This window comes from Cervus elaphus, chromosome 23, assembly GCF_910594005.1.
Source record: "Cervus elaphus chromosome 23, mCerEla1.1, whole genome shotgun sequence".
Taxonomy (NCBI): domain Eukaryota; kingdom Metazoa; phylum Chordata; class Mammalia; order Artiodactyla; family Cervidae; genus Cervus; species Cervus elaphus.
In genome coordinates this window covers 40,873,803-40,887,769 of record NC_057837.1, presented here as the reverse complement: position 1 = coordinate 40,887,769, position 13,967 = coordinate 40,873,803, and positions in this window count along the sequence as shown.

Sequence of the window (13,967 nt, the reverse complement as noted above, 5' to 3'; positions counted from 1 at the left end):
GGGATTCTGACCTATGGCCCCCAGAACAGGGACCTGGTGCTGTGGGAACCCCAGGGGCAGTCTGGTGGTCCACTAGGGGACACAGGCTATAGCTCCCGTTCTAGGCCTCTTCCTTTCTTCCCAGCCAGAATCTAGCATCTTTCCACAGCCTGGCCTCACCGTTCACTCAGCATCCGCAGCTTCCAGGGGTCATTGTTAAACCACTGAGTGGTCCTTTCCCTGTCAGGTAAGTGGGGTTTGTGTAACCCTGAACTCTCTGTCCTTAGCATTAACCGTCACCTCCTTTCTGTCTTTCTCTCTCCTGCGTCAACCTGAATTGTAGATTTTCCACCCTGTGTCGCTAACTGTGGCAGTCCCAAAGGGAGCCTCGAGGTGGGGATCAGTAGAGAGGAGGTGGCGGAGAAGACCAGTCCTGGGAGTTCTGAGCTTGGGGCCCTGCAAGTTCAAGGGCACTGAGCTGAGGGGGGAGGGGGGGGCCTTGGAGGGAGCCTAGGAAAAGCGCCGGTTCCCAGGGATTCCCATGGACTACCAGGTCTCCGGAGGAGGAGAAAAGAGTCCCCCACCCCCTTGGCCCCAAGAGTCCAGCGCTTGGGAGCTGGTGGAAAGCTGCACACAGCTGCAGTGATGCTACTGGAGGTGCAGACAGATCCGATCAGCGCAGCCAGGGGAGCAGCGAAGACTGAGTCCCTGGGAAACCAGAAAGCCTGCTGACTCCTAATCCAACTGTCCGAAAGTGTCAGTTAGGAGGAGCTGGATTAATCCTGGCTCTGGGGAAGGAGTGCCCAGGCCCCAGCAGGTGATTTCAAGAACCGTCTTTAGAAAAAGAAAAGCCAGGTTCAGAAGAGATGAGGACTCTCCCTTCCAGGAGCACAGAAATCGTGGTGCAGCCTTGGGCTCCGGGTACTTTAGGGAGGACACCGACCCGGGTAGAGGAGCGTCAGAATACACTGGTGAGAGGTGGGGTGGGACTATTTTAGAAGATTAGGCCCCTCCACGACCGTACAGGGTCTGGTTCGGAGGAGAAAATGTGATTTGGATGAAGGTGGGCTAACCGAAGCCAGGAGCTCTGAAAAGACATCGAGCAAAGACGACTGAGCACGCAAGGGACCTGGGGCCCTCCGAAGCCACCAGCAGTGGGACAGCCCCGCTCAGATCACTCCAAGTGGTTTTGGAACCTGTTAGCCCCTGATCTAGACTTTTGTTGCCTGAATTTCAAGTCGCGCGCTGCGCAAGACCGAAATCGTTTTATCCCTAAACCCAGGAAACGCAGCACCCATCACCCGGTGCGCCCTCAAGACAAAGTGAAGCAGCTAAAGCCATTTCTAACCCCCCTCCCCCGGCCCAGCCTCCCGCGGCAGGCGCGCTCAGAGAACAAATAAAGCTGGGTACCCGAGTAAGAGCCGGTTCTCCCCAATCGTCCCATCAGGGGAGCATCAACCCCCACTCCTGTGCCAGTAGACTGCGAACCCGGGAGGGCATCTTGCCCCCACTCCCCTTGGAGAAGACCTTTGGAGCTGGAGGAGACGCCAGGAGGGTTGAGCCCGGGGCTCCATGGGGTGTCGGAGCCACCCACCCGGGCCCTCACTTCACATTCCACATCCCTGGCACCCCCACCCCTCCAGCTGCCCGCCGCCTGCTGGGGACCACACTGCGTTCCCCGCGGCCCGCTCCCGGCCCGCCGCCGAAAAGCTTACAGTTTGTCGCCCCCTGACGGCAGACAGCATGGCTCCACCGGCTCCCGCCGCGGCAGCCGGGACCGGGGCGAGGGGGCCCCAAGGTGGGCTCACGGAAGGAAAGGAAAAGACTCTTCCCACCTCTCGGGATGCAGCCTGGTCTCCTCGGTGGCAGGGGGCGGCGATGTGGTCGGCGCTGAGAGCGCAGAGGTAGAAAATAACAAAGCTTGCGCGGGTTCCCACATCCCCGCTGGGCTGGGCTTGGCTCTGTTGTTTCGAGAGCCCGGGATGCCGAGTGGGAACAAAGTCAGGAGCGGCTAAGCTCCGGGGCCGCGGGGCTGCCGCCGAGCACCGAGCGCCCGCTGGGACCAGGGAGCCTGGAGCCGACGCGCCCCTCGGGGCCCGGACGCCCTCCTAGCGGAGGACGGCTTCGAGGATCGCCGAGTGGCCTTGGGGACTGACGCGGGTTTCTTGGGCCAGAGGAAGGCGAGGCAGCCGCGTGCCAAAAGCTTGAAGCAAACAGGAGGCTGCCGGTCCTCCCAGGAGGGAGGAAGGGCGGCGGGTGAGTACCCCTGCGCTTTGCCGCCTGAGCCCAGAACCTGAAAGGTAAGGCTGCAAGAGAGTCAGAGGTTCGGTGCCAAGGTCGTCCTTGGAGCCACAATCATTCCGTTTCATGTCTCCTGCGCCGCTGTGATATTTTGGTGGGGCTGTTTCGGAGAGCTGTTGGGGGTGCCAACGAAATGTGCCAGTCGCAATAGAACCGGGTGTTCCCCGGGGCCCGCGCATCGCAGGGAAAGCTTCAGGGAAAACCTAAACCTGCAGAAGGAAGTCCCGCTCAGGTCCCGCGAGGCTGAAGGAGCGACCAAGCGCCCTTCGGTTAGGCGACCGCGACGGACCAGAGCGCAGAAGATAGAGGCGGCATTCCCAGAGGACCCCGGGCGGAGCCCGCGGACTAACAGCGGACGCCAGTACCCGGCCGCCGGGCTGGGCCGCCTGACCAGCGCCGGCTCCGAGGGAGCGGAGACCGGATCCTGGGGCCTCCCTCCGGCGCGCGCGCCCCAGGGCTGCGAGCTCGCGCGCGCTCCGGGAGAGTCCGGGCTCCACGCACGCCCCGCGCTTTTGCTGGGATTTTAAGAGCACTGTGCCGGGAGTCGCATGGTTTGGAAAGCAAAGTCAACAAACCGAGTCTCTTCGCTTTCTTTTTAAATTTGCTTAAAAAAAAAAAAAAGGCAAGCTACACACGTGTTTTATGTACCAGGTTATAGTGTGCCTGCCCCACCTCGGCACAGACTCAGTTTTGCAAAGGCGATCCCGCGCACCACACTTAAAAATAGGATCGAGCAAGAAATGGTCACTGAGACCTCAGGGAGGAAGAGCGAAGCCAGGTCAGGGAACTGCAAACCCCAGGGAACGCGCTCACAGCGCCCTAACTCTCTGGATACGGAACCCCACCCAGAGTGCCCGCGGCGTTGGGGACCTGGGGGCCGGGAGGAGGGAGAAAGACTCGCGGCTGAACTGGCCCCTTTGCGGGCGGCCGAGTGGACTCACAGGTAACGGGGGCGGAGGTCGTCTCGCCCTGCACCTGCTACTCCACATTGGAACACACACGCACACCCCAGACCCTATATGGAAGGTGTTGAAGATGGTGCCTTGGCAATACAATATAGCTACAAGGACAAAAAATATCGACGACTTCCATTGGGCCTGCCAGTGATCGCGCTGGCCTTGAAGTTGGTTGCCTAGCCTCGCGTTTCAGTCGCCAGCTTGGAACAGGGTCGAGCTGGCAGTGATGGAAAGAAGTGCCATATCCCTGGGGGCTGAAGGCGGAGATGTCCTTGGAAATGCAAGCGGAGAGGGGCAAAGAAATGTCTTTTTCACTTTCCCCAAAATGAAATCAACAGACAAGAATACGATGAACACTGTCCGCTGAATAACAAAACAGTTGTCCGATTCTGTTCAGAGGCGGAGGGGAAAAAATCAGGAAAACAAGAACTGCCCTGAAACCCTCACTAGAAACACATAGAGGGAAATTGAACTTTGCAAAGGAATATCTGAGATACTTCCTACCCTGCAATGCAAGGATCTGCCTACTACATTTATAACATTTCTTTTGGAGTAGAGACATTTTAAATGTTGCATCTGGGTGATAAAAATTAACTACAAGAAGCCCATGCCGTGTGGGAAGCGATGGTTTCTTTGAGCTTTCTGAAAGAGCAGCATCTCTGCAATTCTTGTATGCAAAATCCAGGATTTCCCTCCTTTCCCTGGCAATGGGCATGTCAAATAAGTTTCAATTTCCACTTAAATAAAATGATCTTAGATCTATTTCATTTCATTCCAGCAACCAAAAGCCTCCAAGGAGTTCTCCAGGCACTGGTCAAAATTCCACCTCTGCAGTGAGCTCTCAAAAATGTTTATGTGGCAGTGCTAAGAGCCTAAACAGCACTATTAAAATGGAAATATTTGGGAAACTTAAAATGTCCATGGGGCATATCTCCTGTACTGGGTCTGGGCACTTGGAGAAGGAGAGATCTAAGAGTGGCCACAGGGATAGAGGACAGAAATGGCATTTTCCAAGGGGACCGAGAGGGTGATGGCAGCTCTGCTACAGGATGACTTGCACAGGTGGCAGTGGGCGGGCGAGGGTCTCTCACTGCCTGGTGGACACCCCTGTGGATCAGACTTGCTCTGCTACAAATATTGACATGTGTGAGACATCCACACCGGCCAGCCTAATTGGAACCAGCTTGAAGTGTGCTGCCCCTTGAATGCTTTGGAAATTTCTGATCCTCCATGGACATGAAACAAGGAGAATGTATGGAGGACCTGGAAATTAAAGGACGTGTAGAGCCCTTTTCTTGAACTAAAAAAAAAAAAAAATGCCCATTCAGTTGTGATTTACCTGTATTTGTCTGATTTCTTATTAAAGATCAGTCCTCTCCAATCTTAAACACACACACACACACACACAAAAAAAACCATAATTCAAGCACTGGAAACAGGGCAGTTAGGAGGTTTGCTCTAAAGAACTCTGAAACCTGCTGGTAGAGGGTTTCCACCTTCTCCTCAGACAGACAGTGAAGCAGGCATCCTGCTCCCACTTTCTGTTATCTGTTTCTTGCAAGCTTAAAATTATCATTCATTAGTTATGGTAATGATTTTACTTCTTGAACACAGTATACTACTTGGAAATATTGCTGTTTTGGAATAAAGGCTTTGTTCCAGGCTTGTGAATTGATTTGTTTAGTGTAAGCTTAGAAGTCTTGAAGGCTGCTGGAATTGCATGTTCTCCTCAAAGTAGGGTCTCCTTCTCATTCATTTCATGTTTCATATGCACATCCCTGTTATCTCTCCCTGCAGTGCCATTTACATCATTTTCTTGCCAGGAGTCAAGTGTCTTTCGGGTACAAATGAGATTTTAACTTGTGAGTAACTTTTCACCGCCAGGCTACTTGGTCACTTTTAAGTAGTTATTGCTTGATATCTTTTTCTCTGTAATTGCTGCAATATCTCAATGCCTGCTAGATATATATATATATATATATATATATATATATATAAAACATGTCCACAGCTCGGTGATGGTTTTAATTTTCTCCCCCTCCCCCTTGCGTATGGGCGACGGAGTTTTATTGAAGACCCGTAATGCCTCCGGTTTTGATTTAGTGTTTTGGAGTTTGTGATCTCATTGCCCAGTATGGAAAATATTAGACAGGGTCTGCAGATTGCATGCAGGAAAAGACCCGCATCACCACCATGGGGTGAGCATTCGTCCCCAGCGCCCCAGCGCCCCAATAAGCCAAAAGTGCAGCCATTGAAATAAATGCTGAGATTTGTGCCTTGGATAGAGGCCCCCTCAGCCAGCCCTGCCGAAGCAAGTCTTCTTGAAGACACTGATTCTCCCCAAGGCTGCACTTTGGTCACCAAAGGAGGCTTAGAATATTCTGACACCCGGGTCCCACCCATAGAGATTCTAGCTGAATTTTTTGGGGAACAGCCTGGGGTTTTTAAGAGCTGCCCAGGTGACTCCAATGTGCATTAAAGCGTTGAAAATATCCACTTTAGGGAGGGGATGATGTAATTCGATGCTTCCCGCTTTGCAACTGTTCTCCAGGATGTAGGACTGGCTGGCAACTGACCTGCCTCGCTCACCTCCGTGGGTACTTTTAACATGACACATGAAAACATGTTTAACTCCATGGAGCAAACGTCCCTCCTGTGCATTTTTGCACTTTGCACTTTGGCCCCTCTCAGAACCAGCTGAAGAGGGGGAGGGCTGCTTCCTCCGACTTGCTGGGCTTCCGCAGGTTTGCTGTCTTTAAAAGCAAGAGCCCTGTCTTTCTGTGCTAATACAGGTGATCGCAGCCTCCCGTTTAAGCGTAACCATCTGCACAGGGAAGTGTGGTGGGGAGGGATCGTGGAGACAGAGATTGACTTAACCATTGGCCCGATGAAGAGGGACTTGGAGAGAAATGGCAACGAATTTAAGCGCTGCCCAACGGGGAGCTGGAGAAACTGCATTGTCCAAGGAGATGGAAAGTGAACTGCCCTTTTTACCAGGGTTAATTAACTCTACCCTTTTGCCATGTAAGGTAGCAGAGCAGGCATAATCCTCCAGCTTCTGGTAGCATCGAAGACTGAATCTTAAGGGCTAAGCGTAGCTTAGTATTCTTATGACTGTTTCCTTTTGTCACCTTATTTAATGGCCATGCATATTGTCAGGGGAAAACTTTTTCAGAGTGGCTGCTACAGGGTTGCATTTTAGATCTCAGAACTTCTTGCCCCCCAGATGCCTGGTTTGTTGTGATAATAACTAAAGTGTCAATTCGTAGGGAGGGCAAGGGGGGAGGAAATAGAAAAATGCTTCACTTATCCTCTTCAAAGTCTCCGAAGTCATTAAAAGGAAACACCTTCTTTTCATTTTTAATTAGCCCCATCTTGCTAATAAGGGTGAAGATATGGACTGCTCTATTTGATCTAGATTGTTTTCTAAGTTTGTGCATATAATATGAACTGCATTTCATTTTTAAACAAGTTCCAAGAAAACCTGAGGTTAACTCTGTTGCTGCAAGGCCTCCAGGTCCTCAACATTTAACGTGCATGTTTTTAAGATCCAGTTTAGCCATAACATTAGTGTCTAAGTCACTACAAGATCAAGAGGACAAATACACATTCCTGTGGGGCTTTTAGATCTCGTTCATTTTTTAAGATCTTACATGGGCACCTCTTGAGAACATCTTAAAATGTCTATTTTAGGAATCACGTCCATTTTTTAAAGTGCCTTGTAAAAACTTCTTTGTGTTCATGTATTTTAATAAGATGATACTATTATGTTCTAAGGTAATTTTAAAATAACTTAAAGGTACAGGGAAATTCATCATAATAATAACAATAAAAATTAGAATGCCTTCAAAATGATTCAGCATTTCTCAGCAACAACCAGAAGCTTAAGGTATAGAGAGTTGTACCCAAGGCAATACCAGATGTAGAACTCGGCAACAGGACACAGGCCTTCCAAATGGATGTGCTGAGAAAACAAGTTTTGACAAGGTTTCTTAGCATCAAGACGTTGGCAAAGTGGATACATGAATTAATATCCATCCAACTGGGAAATGCTCAGCATTGGGAATATTGCCTCTTGACAGGCCATCCAGGGAGAGGTTGCCTCCCCCGTGACCTGGCAGCATAGAGGTGCTGTCCATTTCACTTTCCATAATAACACCTCCAACTGAGCTAAGACTCCGCTGGGTCTAATCTCCTTCTGTAATTGTATCTCACAAAATACAAGCCAGGCCGTGATACAAGAGGCTGGTCTTTGCATGTGTGGGACATGTGTTCGTGTTTGCCATGTCAGCCGACTGATGTGGGCAGAACGAATCTGGCACTTTCATCTTGGTTTCTCTTTAAGCTGGGGCATAAGGTAACTGGAAGGGGTTGGCTGGGGCTCAGGGCACAGCAGAGCTTCAGTCTGAACAAGTGGCGCTCCGTGAGGTGTGATGGTGGTTTGATTTCCTCTGGGTCCCATGTCCTCCTGGCTCTTAGGCTGGGTTCCTGCTGCCCCCCATTACGGAGAGACTGGAATTTCATCGGAGGGTCTTCTGTTCCCATTGTACCTCTGGAGCTTCTCTTCATGTAGTAGTATTTAAGCTGCTGGGAGGCTGGAGGAATTTATGATCGGATGGGAGCCGAACCGAGCTGCTATCCACAGCGAGACCACGTGTGTGAATGCCATCGTGAAAACAGCACACAGAGGTGGACGCGACCTCTTCATTTTTATTTTTATCATTTTCTCATTGGAGTATAGTTGCTTCACACTGCTGTGTTTGCTGGGCAACAAAGTGAATCGGCCATACAAATACATATATCCCCTCTTTTCTGGATTCTCTACCCATTTAGGTCACCCTGGAGTATGGAGTATAGTTCCCTGAACTATACAGTAGGTTCTCATTCATTCTCTGTTGTATACATAGGAGTGTGTATATCAATCCCAGTCTTTCAACTCATCCCGCCCCATCCTTTCCCCCTTGGTATCCATATGTTTGTTCTCTACATCTATGTCTCTATTTCTGCTTTGCACAGATCATCTGTACCGTTTTTCTACATTCCACATATACGTGTTAATATACGATATTTGTTTTTCGCTTTCTGACTTACTTCACCCTGTAGACGCATCCTCCTTAAAGAGGATTCATCTATAGGTCCAAAGTGCATATGCATCTCAGATTCAGTAAAGGACATGGCTACAGAAAAGTTCAGTATGGCTGAGTTGAGAGTTTTTATTCCCTCTGAAGTCTCAGGTTGGAATCTAGGTTCTGCCACTTCCTGAGACCTGTGCTGTCAGTCCCTCAAGGATAGGGTCATAATAAGGATGCGCAGCCTGACCATGGAAAACACTTCACGGCAGCACCTGGCTAATCTGTGGCCCTTATTCCCTTTATATTGGTTTTCTGTATTTTTTATGAAAGTCATGCATTTTAATTTTTAGTCTCTTTGATAGGCCATCTGTTAGACACACAGTGGGTGATTTGCTGATAGAAATATTTATAAATCAAGCTGTCTTAAATCAGGTCTGGGGAAGGAAACAGCTTCAAGGTACTTTCCTGAGTTTCTGTTTGTTTGCCACATGCTTTTCGTGGTTCCTCCTGGGGAAGGGACAAGTGGAGGCTGGAAACAGTCCAGTCTGCAGAAGCTGTGGAAGAAGGAAACACATCAATGGCCCAAGGTTTTCCTGAGTCCTGGGAGGACAGTGCTTCTTAACTAGGCTGACTTCCTGCCATGCTGGCCCCACACTCACAGGACTCTGGGCTTGTTCTGGCTTTACCCCTGGAACACCAAGCTCTTCCTTTGTCAGAGAGAAGAAGATCTTATGTCTCTGTTTGCTTTCTTGCTTTTTTTGGTCCTGAATTTTTGCCTTCTTTGTTTGCCTTCCGAACGTGTTCTTTCTGCTCGAGGATGTGGGGGGGGGGGCTCCCCCCAGGGATGGGCCCAGTTCTTTGTGAACCAAAGCTTGGACCAGGCTGTTGGGAGACTGTCTCTATGGCTCTCAGTGTCGGGGTGCCCCCAACAGAGTGAGACTGGGGTTTGAGTTCCTGCCTACCACAAATTACCATTCCCCTCCCCCAAATATGCAGCTCTCTCACACATTTTAACTTTTCCCCATTCCCTGAAATGCTTCAGCTCCAAGCTGTTGGTGAAATGGCCACTTGGATTCCTGAAAAGTTCACCTCCTTGGGATAACCAGGCTGTTCCTCGTACCTTTCTAATTTGGGCAGTGTGCTTGAGTAACCTGATGGCCTCAGTTGACTCTGGGGCTGGGTACCTTCAGCACAGCCATGACCCGACCCCCCCACACCATCCCACCCCAGGTCTGAGCCCTCACCCCTCACTGCTGGCAGCAGCCTGGAGCTCCCAGCTGAGGGCCCACCCACCTGCTTTGACCGATGACAGCCATCTCACGCAGAGACACCCCTTCCTGGGGCTAGCTCACATCCCACGACTGTGCGTGTGAGGACACAGTAATCTCGGTGGGGACAACCGTGAAGGGCTATGCCAGGGCCAGGGCTCAGCGTGGGGTCAGCAGAGGCCTTCTCAGCACAGTCCCTTCTCCTCCCCCTGCCCCGTCCTGGCCTGTCACCTCTGAAGATGTTGTTCACAGCAAACATCCTGCCACAGATACTGACTCAGCTCACTTCCCAGGGAACCCGGGCCGTGACACGCAGTTACCTCCTTTGCCAACCATGAGGGTTTGTTTCAGCCGTGTCCTTGCTCCAGAGATGAAGCTTGGAGGCATGGAGATAAAATCACGGCCACTGAATCACATGGTGAGGGAACGCAGGGTGGCCGCCCCGTCATCCTCCTGGTGGGCTGAAGGAGATGCTCCAAGCAGGTGGGATGTCTACCTGGAGAGGTGCCTGGACTCAGGTCCCCTGGAGCCCACAGTGGGCTGCCTGGACTGCAGCAAGACGATCTCAGATTCGCATCAGGGATTGAGAATCTGAGAGGCACAGGGCAGACAACAAATAGGAGGGTGAGAGGGCTCCTTCCCTCCCACCTTCAAACGCAGTGATTTTAAAATGTGGTCTGGCTCTGTTTCCAGCACATGTAAATTTCTGGAATGGAAATACAACAGAACCTCCTAAGGATGCCACAAATTAGAACTTGGGAACATGAACTGTGTTGGTGGGCTAGTGCCAGCTCTAAAAAATAGCTTCATTGAGCAAATTAATCAAGTAGCTTCAATTACAACAGAAACATATCTACTGAGAAAGAAATGATTTTCAGACTTTTAGGAGCTTATGTTAACATGTAATTCATGCGAGCAAATGTGAAGCTCTTTCTACAATCAACACACGGAGGTAATTCAGGGATTGGGAACAAGATGCAGTTTTCACTCTTTATGAACTTTATGTTCTGGTTACAATTTCTGAAATTTGGGTGTGTATCCTCTGCTGGGGCTGGGCAATGAGAGAGAGGGCGCTCCCAGCCATGCAAAATCATGTCTTCCTCTCCTTTCCAATGCAGAGGGTGAAGGTTCAGTCCCTGGTCAGGGAACTAAGATCCCACAGGTAGCAAGGCCAAAACAAAGCAAAACAAAAAACTAAGAGAAAAAAAAAAACACATCTTTCTAAAATGTCAATCTCACCTGATGATTTTGGAAAATAACATGATTTTGATATCCAAACAAGCATGAGTGGTTCATGGCATAGGAAAAAAGACTGTTACCCTTTTTGAGAAAAACAGAAAATATCAAAAATACAACCTTGGCTCCCTGGAGCCTGTGGCCAGGCTGGGTTCTGGCCCTGGGGCATCAAGACAGGTGCTGTGGAGGAAACCTTGGAGCCCCACTGGAGCAATCAGAGGTGAAGCCATGGTTTCAAAACAAAAGAGGTCATGTGTAGTCAGGGCCCACTGAGTATTCCACAGGGGGAGTCAACATTTGAGATGTACCTGAAAAAGTGGGTTTTGACAAGTGGAGGCCCAAAGGGCGAAGGAGGGGGCAGGAAGGGCCCTTCCAGGAAAGAGGCGAGCAAAGGAAGGCAGGGATGAAGAGAAAAGAGTTTGGCTGGGATGGGAGCAGGGCCCCAGCCAGAGAGTGGGGGCAGAGAAAGCAGGAAAGAGGGTTAAGGCTATGCAGTGTTGAGCCTGCAACTTAAAGGACAGATATGGAAGTGGGCGTGCCAGAGGGTGGAGGCTGAGGAGTTCAGGCCTTCGGGGAGTCCTTCAGGGACTTTAGAACACAGATGGGGTACAGACCAAAGACACCACCTGCTCAACCACTGTCAGTCTGGGACAAGTCGTTGAACCTCAGTCTTTCCATCTGGAGAATGGAGTCACAAGAGGAAGCATTTATTTTTTTTTCATAATATTTATTTACTTGGCTGCTCCGGGTCTCAGTTGTGGCATGTAGGATCCTTAGTTGCATCTCTAGTTCCTCCTCAACCAAGGATTGAAGCCAGGCCCCCTGCATTGGGAACATGGAGTCTTAGGCCTGGACCACCAGGGAAGTCCCAAGAATGCATTTCTTGAAGTCAAGAGGCTTAAATGAGACCAGGAAGACAAGGCAGACTCTTGGGTTGGTGTCAGCTGCATACGAAGAGTTTGATAAATGATTGGTGTTATAATAATAATTATTAATGATTATAATCACATATAACAATTTTACTATACTTGTCATCATGGGTCTCAAGATGAATCAGAGAAATAGTGAGAAATCAGGAGGAAGCCAGGTGAGCTGTGACCTGGGAATGCTGAAGGGGAAAGACGCCCAGGCAGGCATTTTGCTCTGCTAATTGTAAAATGATCTCAGTTATGCATGAAGGCAGAATTTCTGCAAGCCATGGCCTGCTAGCCTCCGATGCATTTTTTCCTGGAGAACAACAAAACTTCATTCCTAAGGACTCCTCGGAGTCAGGTGTGTTTTCCCAGCATCCTCCTCCCCATATCCTGCACAACCCCCTCCTCCCCCGCAATTCCCACCCAATTGTCTCAGTACTGGGAGCAGCCACTGGGAAAAGGGGGCAGCTTTGAGCTTCACCTTCAGGGGCCAAGAGAGAAAGAAAGGCACCCTGTCTGGGACTTCCCTGGGATCCTGGGATGGATGGTCAAGGTCTATGGGTCTTGACAGCCAGCCACACCTACCAATAACAGGCCACCTCTTCCCAGAAGTGACCATGGACCTTTGGGACCATGGCCCACTCTTTTTAGAATTTCATTCTTTTTGACAGTAGGTAATACATTCACATGACTCAAGTTCCCAAAATATTTAAAGTGGTCACCTTTAAGTAGTCTGGTTCTCACCCACATCCTGCCCTGTTCCCTCCTGAAATATACAGGGTATGCAAATAAATGCAAACACAAGGTCTTTCCCCCCCTTTCTTTCACGAAAGGAAGCATGCCAGTCTCCCTGTCCTGCACTCAGCTTTTTTCACGCATCCTATAGAACTTTCCATATCAGAGCAGAGAGCACCTCACAGCCTTCTTTTATTAGCTGTGTAGTATTTCACCATCTGCGTTCAGCATTTATTCAGCCTCTTAATTGTGTCTAATCTTTGGCAGTTTTGTGGCCACACTGGTACACCTCTGTGGGGTCGATTCCAGAAGTGCCAAAGGCTACAAACATTTGTCACCCTGATAAATGTTGCCAAATGGTCCTTTACAGGAGTCGTACCATTTTGCACTCCCAAGAGCAACTTTTTCAGCCCGTCTTTTAGGGGCTGGATGGGGCTATTACGTGGAGAAGGAAATGGCAATCCACTCCAATATTCTTGCCTGGAAAATCCCCATGGACAAAGGAGCCTGGCAGGTTCCAGTCCATGGGGTCACGAAGAGTCAGACACAATTGGGCGACTAACACTGGGGGTATTATGACAGCTATAGTTGGCATTTCTCTTTGTAGGAATGAAATGGGACATTTTTTCATATTTCAGGCCTTTTCATGGGTTTTTTTGTTTTGTTTTGTTTTGTTTTTTGAGATGTCTTTACCCATTTTTTTCTGTTGGATCTTTTCTCAGTTTCTAGAATATCTTCACGTCCTGGGGAGATTCACACTTTCTCTACAATATGTTTTTTCCCAGTTTCTCACTTGTCTTTTTGACTTTGCTTATAGTGGTATTTTTCATGCGGAAATCCTTGACTCTTAAGAGTCAGATTACTCTTGCTTTGTTTTAATTTTCTGGATTTTGGCACCAGAAAATTTGGCACTCTTAGAAAAGTTTTCCTTGCTCCATAATGTGCAGAATTCCCTCATGTTTCCATCTGCTCCTTTCCTAGTTTCGCTTTCTTAAATTTAATCTGGAACCCATGGGCATGAACTCGAGTGTATGGGGGGAGGTGTGGTTCTGACTTTCTCCAGAGGGTTACCTGGTAAGGGAACCCCTCACAAGAACCCAGCAATTCTTAGCCTGACGATAACTGAAGCCTTTTACCTGTGCACTCAGCCTCCTGTCACTCCGTGTGCATAAACGATTGCCCAGGACTCATTCTAAACTACCTCTCTGACCACACTGTTCTCCAGTCTGAACCATCCAGCACTTTGCCATTCCTGCTCTGCAGCCCCCGCAGTTGACTCACCAGCCCCTTCTACAGATGGCCCAGCTCAGGGTCACCGAAGAAAGAGGTTCCCCTTTCACAGTTCTTGCCCCCCAGATCATTCTGCTCCCCAGGGGTGGTGTCCTCCAGGGTTGCCTTCTCTCGCCCTGGATCACCAGACTCTTGGAGGGAGACAAGGAAGGAATAGAATAAAGTGGTTCAAACAGCAGCAATAATATCATTTATTATGCAATCTTGTTAAGCCCA